Source organism: Symphalangus syndactylus, chromosome 18 (genome assembly GCF_028878055.3).
Source record: "Symphalangus syndactylus isolate Jambi chromosome 18, NHGRI_mSymSyn1-v2.1_pri, whole genome shotgun sequence".
NCBI lineage: Eukaryota > Metazoa > Chordata > Mammalia > Primates > Hylobatidae > Symphalangus > Symphalangus syndactylus.
Window position 1 is genome coordinate 102004294 of NC_072440.2, and position 15130 is coordinate 102019423.

The following is a 15130-nucleotide window of genomic DNA, read 5'->3' on the forward strand; positions in this document are numbered from 1 at the left end:
GGGCAGACATTGTGTTCCAGGCTCTGTGCCCAGAATGCAGGGGTCACCAAGGAGAAATCCACAGGGTCCTACCTAAAGTGGCCTACCACCCTGGGAGAGGTGGACAAGCAGTAAGGTCAGGCTCCAGCCACAATTTGTCCTCCCTGGAGGGACAAAGGAGATCTCCACAGAGCAGGTAACACTGGCTTACTCCTGGGCCTGAAAGAATACTTGAGATTCTCCCAGAATCTTCTAGATCAGTGATTCTCATGGAGACCCTTTCAGAAGAATCACACTCCACCATCATCCACTTGGGTTCTCTATGCCTATACTCATCCTGTCCTGACTACCCAATTACCACACCAACAGTAGAAAACCCCCAAAGAACAGCTAACTCAATTTGGGCCCAAAGCAGCCCAAACTGAGAAGCACCATGATGTTGGTGACAGTGATGGTGATGGTGGTGACAGTGATGATGATGACGATGATAGTGATGGTGATGACGAGGATGGGGATGACAGTGATGATCGTGATGGTGGTGGTGGTGATGAGGATGGTGATAATGACAGTGATGATAGTGACAGTGAATGGTGATGATGACAGTGATGATGATGGTGATGGTGATGATGGTGATAATGATTATAGTGACGATGATGGTGATGATGACAGTGATGGTGAATGGTGATGACAGCAATGATGGTGGTGATGGTGATGATGATGGGGATGGGGATGATATGATGATGATGATGATGGTGATGGAGAAATGTGATGATGACAGTGATAATGATGGTGATGGTGATGGTGATGGTGATGGCAATGGTGGTGATGGTGATGACGATGATAATGATGGTGATGATGATGAGGATGGGGATGACAGTGATGATGGTGATGGTGGTGGTGGTGATGAGGATGGTGATAATGACAGTGATGATAGTGATGGTGAATGGTGATGATGACAGTGATGGTGAATGGTGATGACAGCAATGATGGTGGTGATGGTGATGATGATGGGGATGGGGATGATATGATGATGATGATGATGGTCATGGAGAAAGGTGATGATGACAGTGATAATGATGGTGATAGTGATGGTAATGATAGTGATGATGGTGATGACAGTGATGATGGATGGTGATGATGACGGTGATGATGATGGTGATGGTGATGATGGTGAGGATGATAGTGATGATGGATGGTGATGATGACAGTGATGATGATGGTGATAGTGATGGTAATGATAGTGATGATGGATGGTGATGATGACAGTGATGATGATGGTGATGGTGATGATGGTGGGGATGATAGTGATGACGATGATGGTGATGGAGGATGGTGATGATGGTGGGGATGATAGTGATGATGATGATGACGGTGATGATGATGGTGATAGTGATGGTAATGATAGTGATGATGGATGGTGATGATGACAGTGATGATGATGGTGATGGTGATGATGGTGGGGATGATAGTGATGATGATGATGACAGTGATGATGATGGTGATAGTGATGGTAATGATAGTGATGATGGATGGTGATGATGACAGTGATGATGATGGTGATGGTGATGATGGTGGGGATGATAGTGATGACGATGATGGTGATGGAGGATGGTGATGATGGTGGGGATGATAGTGATGATGATGATGACGGTGATGATGATGGTGATAGTGATGGTAATGATAGTGATGATGGATGGTGATGATGACAGTGATGATGATGGTGATGGTGATGATGGTGGGGATGATAGTGATGATGATGATGACAGTGATGATGATGGTGATAGTGATGGTAATGATAGTGATGATGGATGGTGATGATGACAGTGATGATGATGGTGATGGTGATGATGGTGGGGATGATAGTGATGATGATGATGGTGATGGAGAATGGTGACAATGATGGTGATGATGGTGGGGATGATAGTGATGATGATGATGATGACAGTGATGATGAATGGTGATGATAACAGTGATGATGGTGATGGTGATGATGGTGGTGGTGGTGGTGATGGTGATGACAGTGATGATGATGGTGATGATGACAGTGATGATGAATGGTGATGATAACAGTGATGATGGTGACGGTGATGATGGTGGTGGTGATGGTGATGACAGTGATGATGATGGTGATGATGACAGTGATGATGAATGGTGATGAATGGGATGATAATGATGATGGTAATGATGATGATGGGGATGGGGATGATAGTGATGATGATGATGATGGTGATGGAGAAAAGTGATGATGACAGTGATAATGATGGTGAGGTGATGGATATGATAGTGATAATGATAATGGTGATAACGGTTTTGGGGAGCCAGCAACTGGCCCAGCACAAACCACAGGGGGAAGGAGCTGTGGGCCACAGTGAGCCCTTTCCACTGCTTGGGGATCCCTGGCCCCAAAACCTGGAATTCCTTACCTGGGCTCTACATCTCCTCCCCCCACTCCCACCCACACTGTGAAAATAATTCTCAAATGCATAACATTTCACCTTACAATGAGCTCTGAGAATAATCAGCCAGGCCATATTGTTTTTAGATAAGGTAATAGTATATCACCAAGAACATATGCTCATAAAAGCAGCAATTCTTTATCCCTGGATATCTTCAGAAAGAACAGAAAAAAGCACCTCCTAAGAAATAAGAATGAATTGTACCTGCCAACATTCCAGCATGAAGGTAAGCAGGGCCTTAGCACCTGCCAGAGGCCTGTGTCTGCCTTTACTCGCTGGGAAGAAAGACACAGAGAAGCCACGGCAGCCACATCTCATGTCCCACCCCTGGAGGCTAAGCCCCTGCCAGGCATCCAGGCTGCGTCGCCAGCACGGGCTCCACACTGCATGACTGAAGAGTTTCTAATAAAGCACATCTCAACCACTGCCGAAGGATTGGGAGGTGGGGGGACAACCAGTTCTGCCACCCACGGCCCTGTCTCAGCCCCTGAAGCTGGGGGCTTTTCTGGACCTCCCACATCCCACACTCACTCTGCCAGGAGTGTCTCCAGCCACACACAGTAAATACGGAAAACTGCATGATGTTGAAAATGATTTTTTTTTCAACATAGGTGATCGATTTTGAGAGGTTCTCACTTCTCTCCAAAAATTGATTACAGGGCAGCACATAGGAAAGATGGGAGTGAAAGGGAGGAGTGGGGGTTGTCATCAATTCTGCTTTCTGGAAACGTCTGTTAAATGCACAGAAAGAAGGCAGAGAGCTGAGCATTTTGCTGCTAGAGAAAAAGAGCACTGCAGTCAATACACACTGCTGTACAGAACCGCGATTCTGCAAGTGTGCCCAGGAGTCCTCCTCCGGCCTGCCAGCACGAACACTCCCAGACCCGATCCATACTCTGCACACACTCACAGGGGGAGGGGACCACCAGCTCCGGGCCTCGTTATGCCTGAGGAACAACCTGCAGCTCTCTCTGTGCAGCCCCCACCACCAAGCTCAGGGTCTCTATAGGTGCATCAGGGACCCTGAGAGATGCTTCTCAGAAGGCATGAGGCTGGAACAATCCAAAATGGCAGCTCCCCAAACTTCAAGCAGTAACCAGCACTGGCTGCCTTCCGGAAGCCTCCACACGCACAGTAGTCACAGACTCCAGCATCAAATCCCTTGCTACGACAGCCTGGATCAAAACATGCCTCATAAGCCCGAATTTGAAAAGGAATTCTGTACTCAGTGGCAGAGGAGGCACTAGATCCAAAAATGTTTAAAGAGTAATGGCAGCCACCACCACTTATTCCACACGTGACCAGCCAGACTCACCTAGGTACACACATCTGCATTCCCGTCTATGTCTGAGCTGCACCTAGAACCCCTTTCTGCACATGAGCAAACAGACTCAGAGAACATCACCAGCCAATAGACAACAGAGCAAAGATTACAATTCAAATCCAGTCTGCCACATCTGCAGACCTGGCTTTGAATTGTAGCCATCTCTAGACCTGGGTTTGAATTGTAGTTCCTGTCAATATCTGAGCTCAGCCTAGAACCCCTTTCTGCGCATGAGCAAACAGATTCAGAGAACATCACCAGCCAATAAACAACAGAGCAAAGACTACAATTCAAACCCCAGTGTCCCTGATCTTTCCCCCAAGGTATTTTGCAAATGAGGGTCTAATACCCCAATCCAAGAATGTCTTGGTTCTTTCCACCATGATTTCTTTCATGGTTTCTGTCCACCATGAGAGTTCTCTACAGCCATGGGAGAGAACAGTCATTTGTGATCTACCTGGCGTACAATGGGTATATAATTTGTGTCTTGGTTTGTGCATCTGTCAAATGGCATCTCATCCTCTGCTCTCTTCCTCAAAGAGTGAAAATGATCCAAGGAGAGAATTGTATCAGAAATGCACCAAGCCACCCAAGTCCACAGTACCACTGCATTCAACGCCCTCCCCCAGCCCCTTCTATTTGCCAGGAGACCTCTCTGCACTCACACATTGCTTGAACCATCTCTACCTGTTCAGTTGTGGACTAGGTAGGTACTGGGGCAACACTGTGTGAACACAGCACTCATGCCCTAGAAGGAGCTTCCATGGCTTAGGAAGGGATGACAAGACTCGTACAGGAAAATCTGAACACCAGCCCAGGCAAGGCCATAAAAGGGCATATCATTACTACCAAAACAAGGGCGGAAAAGAAAGTGACCTCGTTTAATTCTTGATCCTTCTACTTTCTGCTGATGCCCTTGGGCTACTTATTCGTTCTGGCCTCCTCAGTTTTTTCCTTTAGAAAAATGGCTTGGGCTGGGCACAGTGGTTCACACTTATAATTCCAGCACTTTGAGAGGCCAAGGCTGGAGGATCATTTCAGCCCAGGAGCTCAAGACCAGTCTGGGCAACATAGCAAGACCTCATCTACACAAAAAATTAAAAAGTCAGTAGGCGTGGTGGTGTGTACCTGTAGTCCTAGCTACTCTGGAGACTGTGGCAGGGGGATTGCTTGGGCCCAGGAGTTCAAGGCTGCAGTGAGCTGGGATCACATCGCTGCACTCCAGCCTGGGCAACAGAGCAAGACCCTATCTCAAAAAAAAAAAAAGTTTGTTAAGAAGCAGGGTCTCACAATATTGCCCAGGCTCAAATCCCTGATTTCAAGCAATCCTCCCACCTCAGCACCCCCTAGTAGCTGGAACTACAGACAGGAGCCACTATGCCTGGCTTAGAAAATAGATTTGTTTTGTTTTGTCTTTTTGTTTGTTTTTGTTTTGCCATTTGCCTCACAAGTTCTTGATGAAACAAGTTAATGTCTGTATGTAGCAGGGCTCACATCACCTGACACATCAATACATGCCCTATAATTTAAATCCCAACCCTCTGCTAGATACTCAGGAGTTACACAAAAGGAATGTGAGGAACACAACTTCAGCTGGTCCGACCAACACACCTTCGGTATTCTGTAGGTGCCAGTGCTGTGCCAGGTGCAGGCATGAGAGGCCAGTAAGAGAGCTCGCCACCTCGCAGGGGAATGGCCAAGCACCCAGCTCACTTCGTCGGTGCTGGGGGAAAAATCGATTCTAACTGGAAGACTCCAGGAAGGCCCTAATGAAACAGCCCTTGGGCCGAACCTATAAAAACACAGAAAGAAACGTAGAAAGAAAAGGCAAATCCAGAGACGGAAAGCAAATTTGTGGGGGACTGGGGGCTTGAGGATGGGGACAGGGAGTTTGTACAAAAGAGGGATCTTTCTGGGGTGATGGATATGTTCCAAAACTGGATTGTGGTGATGGCTATGAACTCTATAAATTTACTGAAAATCATTAAGCTGTACACTTAGAATGGGCACGCTTTATGAGAGATGAATTCTATCTTGGTAAAGCTATTAATTAAAACAAAAATGAGTAGAAGTTAGCAGATAAGAAAGTCTGGGTGAGAGAGAAGAAAGGCATCAAACAATCCAGCCCCAACTCCAACCCCTCCCCTGCACCCCCAACTCTCTCAGGTATCAGCCTAGAGGGTGCTTCTCCAGGGAGCCCCCTATACTGGGGTAGGAGGTCCCCTCCATAGCGCTTCAAGCTCCCTGGTCTTATTTGATAGGTCCCCTACATACAACCCCCAGCCCAAGACCTTAAACTCTGCACAGGTAGAGAGGATGCCTGGGTCCAACCTTCTCAGACCCCAGCTTGGTCCAAGGCACACAGTAGGTATCAGAAGCACTTACTGCGTTAAAAGAACAAACCAAGGTTTGGTGGGGTTGTGGAGGCAGAAGAGAGTGGGATGATGAAATCTGCGTTTTAAACCGAGAAGTGCTGCCGGCATGGCTGGAGTGAAGGAACTGGAAGCATTCTCTGGGCCAAGGGCAGATAAGGCGCTGCTGTGCAGGAAGAGTGGGTGTGAGCCCTCAGAGAGGGCTGACCCGATTCGACGGCAAAGTGAAGACAGACAAAGAGCTCCAAAACTCTCCAGAGATTTCCAGCTTTAACAAATGAGTAGATGAGACATGTTGACCGTAATAGGTAGGAGATACAGCTTCAGCGAGGGAGATGTGTCCTCGGCTCTATTTGATGTGGAATAGCTGGGAGCCCACACCCAGTGTTGGGTCTGCAGCTCAGGGGGACAGCTCGGGTGTATATATCACCTGCCAATGCACAGATGTGGGCACAGGTGAGTTCAGCCAGTGCACCTGGGCAGGTGGAAGGAACTGTCCTCTAGAGATGCACTTAATATCGTGCCTGCCTGAGGGGAGACCTCACTTGCCTAAGGGGACACAGAGCAGGGAAAGATTTAAGCTAAGGCAAGAGAGTACTGAGGCGAAATCTGGGAAGACTTCCGAGAGGAGAACCACGCACCACCCAAAAGCCTTCTTCCTTTTTTCAGAGTCACAGCAACCTTATCTATGCAGTACATATTTAACAATCCTGAGTTTTCTTAGCCAAGGGTCCGAGACCCATCCCTTGCTGGAGAAGACTTCTTGTCTCATGCCACAGGTGAGGCTAAGACACCTCCACCCCCGGGCTCCTGGCTTCCTGCCAACTGGGGTAGTACCTCAAGCACCAAAAAGATCCAAATACCCAGACAACCTAGCTGCGGGATTAGAAGCATTCAGGGTGCACTTGCTTATTAAGGTAAAGGCACACAGCCCCAAGAAGTCATCTTTCCTGCCCTGCTGCTGGCAGAGGAGGGTGGCAACAGGAAGAGAGTGGAGGTCTGTGGGAAGGATTTCTTTAGTTCGTCATGCCTCCGATGTGTAGCTTTGCCTCTGAAATTCAATTTTCCTTGAAACAACATGGCCAAGGTAGGGCTCTTTAAAGGATTTACTGTGCTTTTCAGATGATTTAAAAGAAAAAAAAATCTTGAGACTTGCGCCCTGCTCATCAGCATCTAAGAAATGTTCCACCTGTCAAACCGTATTGATTACCTGAAGTCATATTACAATCTGCACCACTAGATTCCAACCATTTTTTAGTCTTTGTAGAAAGTGATTTGAAGAAACCTCTTCTCCATAGGGTAACTGGCACCAAAAGAGCCCCTAAGCCCATGCTGCTGTCTCCATATACAGCCACCCTCTGTCATTCCCAGATTAGAAACTCAATCTAAGGGGAAAAGGAGAAGAGCTACGTGACATTCACAGATGTGCAGCTTTACGTGAGGACATAAGAACGACATAGAAACCCACTGCTGCTATAGGAGAGAAAGGAGCCCCAAAGTAGAGTGTGATTAAAATCTACAAGTGTCTGCTCAACCTAACTCCAAACATGCCTCTCCCACCCCTCAGCACAACGACATCAGGTGCTGACAAACTAGCAGAATACACATAATGCCCCATCAATCCTGGCCTGGCAACTCATCAGTTGAACGCATTATCCCACAACGAACAAGCATGGTTTAGGGCTTGCTGGAATGCAAAATTTTAATACAAACCTAACCCCAATCTAGATAAAAATTCAGCTGCCAAGTAGCTTAATCTTCGGTGCCAAATAAACTCTGGGGCCCCCTGTTAGTACCCTGGATTATCACTGGTTCACGAGTGAGCGTGGTACTCTACCACTTACGAGTAGCAAAAAGGGTCTTAGAATAAGTGTCACAGGGAGACAACTGCTCTGACGCACACTCAGCAGGGCATGCACTGTACCCGCGCTGCAGACCTTGGAACTGTGCTTGCAGAGTCCTGAAGGTAGGGGGTGTGAGCACCGGCGCTTCAACAGGAGGAAACAGCTCCAGGGTGAAATGGTGCTAGGGTGAGTATGGGGCTCCTGGCTCGGGCGTTTGCACCAAGGGAAGTCCAGTCCTTGTCCTTCCATAGACTGCACTTCTAATTCTGCACAGCCCTGTGGCCAGAAAGGGGAAGGAGTGTGTCCACGTTCTTGTATTTCACTTAGAATCTATCTCTAGGAGGGCTTGTTGGAAATAAATGGGTCATTGGCTGGAGTTTGGGCAAATCTCTGTTCTTCTGGGGTTTTGACTTGTTCTGGTTTCTCCACAGGTCAAAGGACCTTCCATTTATTGGATTCCAAAGACAAAGTCTCCCAAATTGTTATCACACATTGACATTTATGTTCCACCTTAAAAACAGCATAAAAGTGGGACACAGAGGGAGCAGGCAAGGCTAGAACGTGGCACCATGGCACTGTGGCACCACATCCCACCGCAAGGGAGAGGCAGGGCCCCCGGGCCTTCCCTTTGCCATATTATCCAGTAAAACCTCAAGAGCTCAGTAATTACAGGCGCTCTCAAAAGTGAAACAGAAATAGATCTAAGACCAAAACACTGGCTTGCTTGAGACAAAGGGCTGGCTTTAACTAGAAAAAAACAAAAACAAAACAAAACACAAACCTGGGTTTGGGTCTGTCTTCTGAGCTGAGAAAGCCAGACTGATTTTTTAAAATACTATTATGGAATCTGATTATGAGGAAAGAGTAGGATTCACACCAAAAGCCCTTTTTTCCTGTAGGACATAAAATCATTTGATGAAACAGAAAACAGGGTGCATTCTAAGTGTGCCCCTGTCACCAAGTCAGGATGAAAAATGAGAAAATGAGCTCATCGCATCCCCCTGGCCTGCCATGGCTGGGATTGCAGGGCTTCAGTCCCGGCCGAAGGAAACCAAAGGAACTGGACCAGGTTTCTGTTCTTAGCTCCTAAAAGCCCGCAAAGCAGCCTGCCTCTCTGGGAACACCATCACGTAGCCCCTGACACTTGGGAAGCGCATCCATACCAAAGGCTGCCCATGCCGCCCCCTCCGCAGCCCAACCCCATGCCGGCGTTCCATTTTGAGAGCCTCCTGCACTGGTGAGATCTGTGGCTCCCTTGGTTAAAGGCGATTTTTTTTTCCCCGAGAGAAAGACACCAAGGCGATGAAGGGAAAGAATATCGCTCGCTCTGGCCGAGGGCCACCCGACCCCAGAGCTGGCCTTGCTGCCAGCGCCGAGGCGCCAGGACGCTCCAGAGAGTGAGTCGTGGTTAAGAGCTGGGTGCTCGTTCACTGCGGTTCAATTTTACGACTAGTAGGTTTCAAAAGTAACTAATGCGGAGGCCAGCGGCTGGACTCAGCGTCCTGGCAAACATCCTCCTCTGGTGGAATTGGGGTCAGCCAGGAGGAAAGGGGTGGCCTTTGGCGGCCAGGACACCCCGGGAGCCAGAGATCTGCATGTGCGGGAAGCGCCAGTTTCACGCCGTGACTCTCAGACTCCACGAGCTGAGCTGCATCCTCCCGCACTAGGCACTTGTTGAACCAAAGGGTTCTCAACTCCGCAGTCGCTGCCTCCCGGCCAGGAGAGGGACCCCCACGCTTGCGCGGGAGCCTGGAGGCTGGGGCAGGGCCGGCGCCCCGCGCGGCGCTCTCGGGCACTCGCGGAGGCGGCGCCGCCCGGGAGGTGCTGCAGAAGGCAGCGCAGCTGCAGCTAAACTTTCTCGAATCTCAGTGCTTCGCGGTTAAGTTAGGGCCAGGGAGAGGCACAAAACACGCCCGGGGGAAATGTAAGGCCCCACTCACGATAAAGGAAAAAAAAAAGATTGTAAACAGGAGACGCTAATCCAATTAACACAGCACCTACTGTGTGCGGGGCTTTGGACCAAGAGCTGTCTTCAGTGCGTTCTCATTTCACCTGTCACCACAGCCCCTGAGGGAGGAGCTGTCCTCATTTGAAAGAGAAGCAAACCGCGACCGGGGAAGGTGGCGCGTCTGGCCCAGGTCGCAGTGCGGGTCACGGGGAGGCCAGGGCTCTCCTCGTCGCCCCTTGGCCCTGGGAGGAACGAGCAGATCGCCTCCGCGTGGGCCCCCACCCTTGGCAGAAGCTCACAGGCGACCCACGTGGGCCGCACGGACCTGTCCCCCTGAGGGGCTGGCCCAGCCCGCCCGCGAGGCCCGCGCTTGCCCCGTCGGGTCCCAGCTGTCCTCGAGGCTCCTAAGCTACGCACTACGCCGACCAGCAGGGACAGGGGGCTCTGCGCGTGGGGCTGGACCGCCCACGCCCACCCCGCCACCCCGCTCTGCGCACAGCTGCTCACACACGACACCCGCCAGGCACCGCTCCCCACCAGCAACTGCGCCCCGACACACAATTCCACAAACGCAGTCCAAAATGTGCACACCTAAGGCACACATGTATGCCCACGAGTACACGCCATTCGAAAGACACACCACCGTCCGCGGTCACCCACAACTCCACCGCGCAGAGAAACGCGGGCGCTCCCGGACACACACGCGCGCGCACAAACATACACGCAAAGAGCCGGATCGCAGCGCTCGCCGGTGCACACGCCGGGTGCACACGCCCGGTGCACACGCCAGCAGCCAGCAGCCCGCCCCTTCCCTACCTGCTCCGGCGCAGGACGCGGTCCGCCGGCTTCCCGAGCCCAAGTTCGGCGCCGGCGGCGGCTGCAGCGGGCCCGAGCCGCTGCCCGGGACGAGCGCGCCGAGGCCGGGAGGAGTGACTAGGAGCGCGGGCCTCTGTGCGCCCGCAGCTGCTGCGCCGGCCCTGCGCTCATCGCCGCCCAGAAAGACAAAAGGAAGCCGGCAGCCAGGGAGGGAGCAAGGTGGAGGCGCCCGCCAGTCCGCCCGTCCGCTGCCCGCCGCCGCCGCGGCCCGCCTGCCAGCTCCGGGAAGGAAGGGACGCGAAGGCGGGACCCGGAGGCGGGGGCCGGGGCGGGGCACGCGGCCAGAGGCGGGCGCTCAAGTTTCCTACGGCCCCACCGCCCCCTGGCCCCGCCCCCGCCACGCCCCCTGCCGGACCTTCAGCGCCCGGCTCGGCCCTCTTAGCCCCTGCCCTTAGCTGCTCCTCGGCCCTCGCGGCCCAACCCCGGCCCTGCCGGGTCCCAGCCCCCAGTGGCTTTCGGGACAGGGGCGGAGCCGGGCACCGGTTCTGTTCCCCTAACCCTTGGCCTCTGGCCTGCGGGTATAGAAGAGGCCGAGAGGCGGCGCCCGGGAGGGGCCAGCCCTGAGCCCGCGCCCCCCGCCCCCATCCCGCAGGAAGTGGCCCGGGCGGCCTAGGAAGGGGAAGAGCGGAGTTGCCCCGGCCCCGCACCCCCAGCCCCAGCCCTGCGTGCAGCTCGCACCCCTTCCCACGCCTGTTCGGGGGAGAGCCCCGGGCCTGGAGTGGGAAGCCTGGCTCCAGCTCTGGTTACCTCCAGTGACTCCCCAGGCCGTTTAGGCGAGTCCATCGGGCCGCCTCAGCCTCGGTTTCCCCACCTAACCACGGAAGGGAACAGAGGCTGGCTTCCTGAGCGCCTCCCTTCCAGGCATCTGTGGTCTTCGGGCTCCACGCAGGAGAGGCGCCGGAGTGGCACCTCCTGCCCAGGGTCGGCGCCTCCTGGCTCTCGGGGAGGGGGGCATCCTCCATCCCCCGCACCTGCCCCGAGAGGAACCAGGGACAAAGCACCCCCACCCCCACCAGGAGCTCGGAAAAACGGCTTCAGAAGAGCAAATATACACACACACCCACCTCCCGCCCCAAACATCCCCGAAGAAAGGTAACCACAGAAACAGCCAGAAATGTGGAGCTGGGCGATCATATGAGGCTGAGACAAAACTGTCTTTCTAGCGTCTCTAGGGGAGAGCTCGAATCCCTCCTTCCACTCCTCCTCCATGGAAAACAGAGTGAACTCCTGCTACAGAGGCCGCCAGAGCAACGTTCAAGAGCAGCTTTGAGGGGAGCGGGCGCAGGGCCTTGCAGGGAGGGTGTGCCGAGCCCAGACCCCTCCTTCTTCCTTGGCTCTGAAGGCGGAAAGGCAAAGCTAGACCTCGAGGAAGTTCCCTCCCCGTGGGCCCTGCAGTGAGGATTACATGAAGGCATGTGGGCGGTGGACCCGAGTGCACCAACTGATGCAGGCGGCCCGGTACCTGCGGGTGCCATGCCTCCTTCTTAGCCAAGGCCACTCTAGCTCCCCGTGAAATATCCAGGCAGAAGGCTGGTGGGGTTGCAGGTGAGAAGCCGTCGGTGAGGTCCAGGAGCCAGGCCTGGGGAAGCACACGTCATTTCCACCCACATCCATGGGCCAGAAGTAGTCGCACAGCCCCAGCAGGATGCAAGAGGCTCTGGCAGCTGTGGTCTTCCTGAGTGTTTCAGAAGTAAACAAAGCCGGTTTGATGAACACGTAGCAACATCCCTGTCACAGAAACTGAGCACATTTCTCCCAAGCACAGACACAGGGCAAAGGCGCAAAGTCTGTCCACAGGCGCACAGGACGGGAGGTGCATGGCAAACACAGGCAGGAGGTGGGATTGGGGTGGAAAAGTTCAGGGAGGGCTCAAAAGCAGACCAAGGCCCATTTCTGAAACCCAGCCCACTCACTGGTTCCTCCACACTTGGCCCATGCTGTTCCTCTCCCATGCGACTTTTCCATCTTCCACCTCCAACCTGTCATCCATCCATCCTTCAAAGCTTAGGTCAGTCAGCTCTCACCTAGCCCTCAGCGGCTTAGCCCGCAGGTGCTTCCTCTGTTTCTGAACTTCTAGAGAAACACACTTAACCGCAGACCTCTTATTCCAGGAGTGTATCTGTCTCAGATGAGATACAAGTTGGTCCCTTCCCTTGCATCCCTCCTGATCCTTCAAGAGGAGGACTGTCTACCACCCTGAAGCTTCATGGAGAGAGAGCACGCCGTCGTTATTCAATGTGTAGTTTTGAGTTTAACTAGAGCGAAGAAGAAAGCAAATTCAGGTAAGATGTTGTGTAATTTCCAGGGGCTAATGTAACAAGCACCTCCAACTGGGCAACTTGAACAACAGAAATGTGTTGTTTCACAGCTCTGGAGGCTGGAAGTCCAAGATCAAAGTGTTGGCAGGGGTGCAGTTTGTCTCATGTCTGTCTCTTAGCTTCTGGTAACCTCACGCATTCCCTGACTTATGGATGGCCATGTGCGCTCCCTGTGAATTCACATATTCTCTATATACCTGTCTCTTTTCCCTTTTCTTAAGGACACAGTCATTATTGGATTAGGGCACACCCTAATGACCTCATCTTAACTTGATCATCTGCACAGACCCAATTTCCAAATAAGGTCACATTCACAGGTACCAAGGGTTAGAAGTTCAGCATCTTTTGAGGGAAACAATTCAACCCATAACAGGTGTCATGCTAGATAAACAATTTGTTTTTCATATGATAACTGTAAACAAGACAGAAGTAATTCTGATTGTTCTTAATATCTGACTTAGTTTTATGACAATTTTTTTCTAACTTTTATTATAATATACACATAACATAAAATTTATCATCTTAATCCTTTTAAAGTGAACAGCTCAGTGGTATTAAATACATTAATGGTGTGCAACCAGCACCACCATCCATCTCCAGAACTCTTTTCATCTTGTAAAACTGAAACTCTATACCCATTAAATAATGACTGCCTCTCTAATACCTTATATAAGTGGAATCGCACAGTATTTTCTTTTTGCAACTGGATTATTTCACTTAGCATAATGTCCTCAAGATTCATCTATGATGTATTCTGTGCCCGAATTTCCTTCCTTTTTAAGGCCGAGTAATATTTCCTTGTGTGTGTATACCACATTTTGTTTACCCACTTGTTTGTCAAGAAATCATTGGGTTGCGCCCACATTTTAGCAATTATGAATAATGCCACGATGAACACGGGTACACAAATATCATTTCAAGATCTTATTTTCAGTTGTTTCGGGTATATACCCAGAAGTGGAATTGCTGGATTATATGGTCATTCTATTTTTAATTTTTTGAAGAAGCATCATAATAATATTTTCCACAGTGTACCATTTTACATTCCGCCAAACAGTGCACAGGGTTCCAATTTCTTCACATCCTCACCGCCAGCACTTCGTGGTGGTGGTGGTGGTGGTGGTGGTGTTTTTGAGACGGAGTCTTGCTCTGTCGCCCAGGCTGGAGTGCAGTGGCACGATCTCAGCTCACTGCAAGTTCTGCCTCCTGGGTTCACGCCATTCTCCTGCCTCAGCCTCCAGAGTAGCTGGAACTACAGGAGTGTGCCACCAGGTCTGGCTAATTTTTGTATTTTTAGTAGAGACGGAGTTTCACTATGTTGGCCAGGCTGGCTTCGAACTCCTAACCTCAAATGATCTTCCCACTGCAGCCTCCCAAAGTGCTGGGATTACAGGTGTGAGACACCGCACCAGCCCAATTTTGCCTTTTGGTGCACAAAATTTTTATGAAATCCAATTTGTCTATTTTTCTTTGTTGTCTGTGTCTTTAATGTCATATCCAAGAAATCACTGCCAAATCCAACGTTGTGTAGATTTTGCTCCAAGTTTTCTTCTAAAAATTGTATAGTTTTAGGTTACTTTTAGGTCTTTGATCTATTTTGAGTTAATTTTTGTATATGGTGTTAGGTAAGGGTCCAGCTTCATTCTTTTGCATGTAGATATCCAGTTTTCCCAGCACCATTTGTTGAAAAAGCTGTCCTTTTGCCATTAAGTGATCATGGCACCCTTGCCAAAAATCATTTGACCATATATTCAAGGGTTTGTTTCTGGGCTCTCTATTCTATTCTATTGATCTGTGTGTCAAGCTTTATTCCAGTGCCACACTGTTTTGATTACTGTAGCTTTGTAGTAAGTTTTGAAATCAGGAAGTGTGAGTCCTCCAGCCTTGTTCTTTTTCAAGATTGTTTTGGCTATTCAGGGCCCCTTGAGATTCCATATGAATTTTAGGATGGGTTTTTCTGTTTCTGCAAAAAATGTCATTGGGATTTGGACTTTATTGTTTCTGAAGTACCTT

General features: G+C 50.7%; 1 protein-coding gene across 5 annotated transcripts in view; it reads right to left on the bottom strand.

Moving 5' to 3' along the window:
• Positions 1-11821, bottom strand: part of HPCAL1 (hippocalcin like 1) — a 125715-nt gene extending 113894 nt beyond the window's left edge. Inside the window, exon 1 of one of the 5 annotated variants that reach the window (XM_055251692.2) lies at positions 11547-11821. The gene's annotated coding sequence lies outside the window, so the exon portion shown is untranslated. Of the gene's footprint in view, positions 1-2639; positions 2659-8055; positions 8075-10739; positions 11057-11546 lie in introns of those variants that run through there. The other 4 variants (XM_063622839.1, XM_055251685.2, XM_055251688.2 and 1 more) reach the window with 4 other exon arrangements.
• Between the last annotated feature and the right edge of the window lie 3309 nt (positions 11822-15130).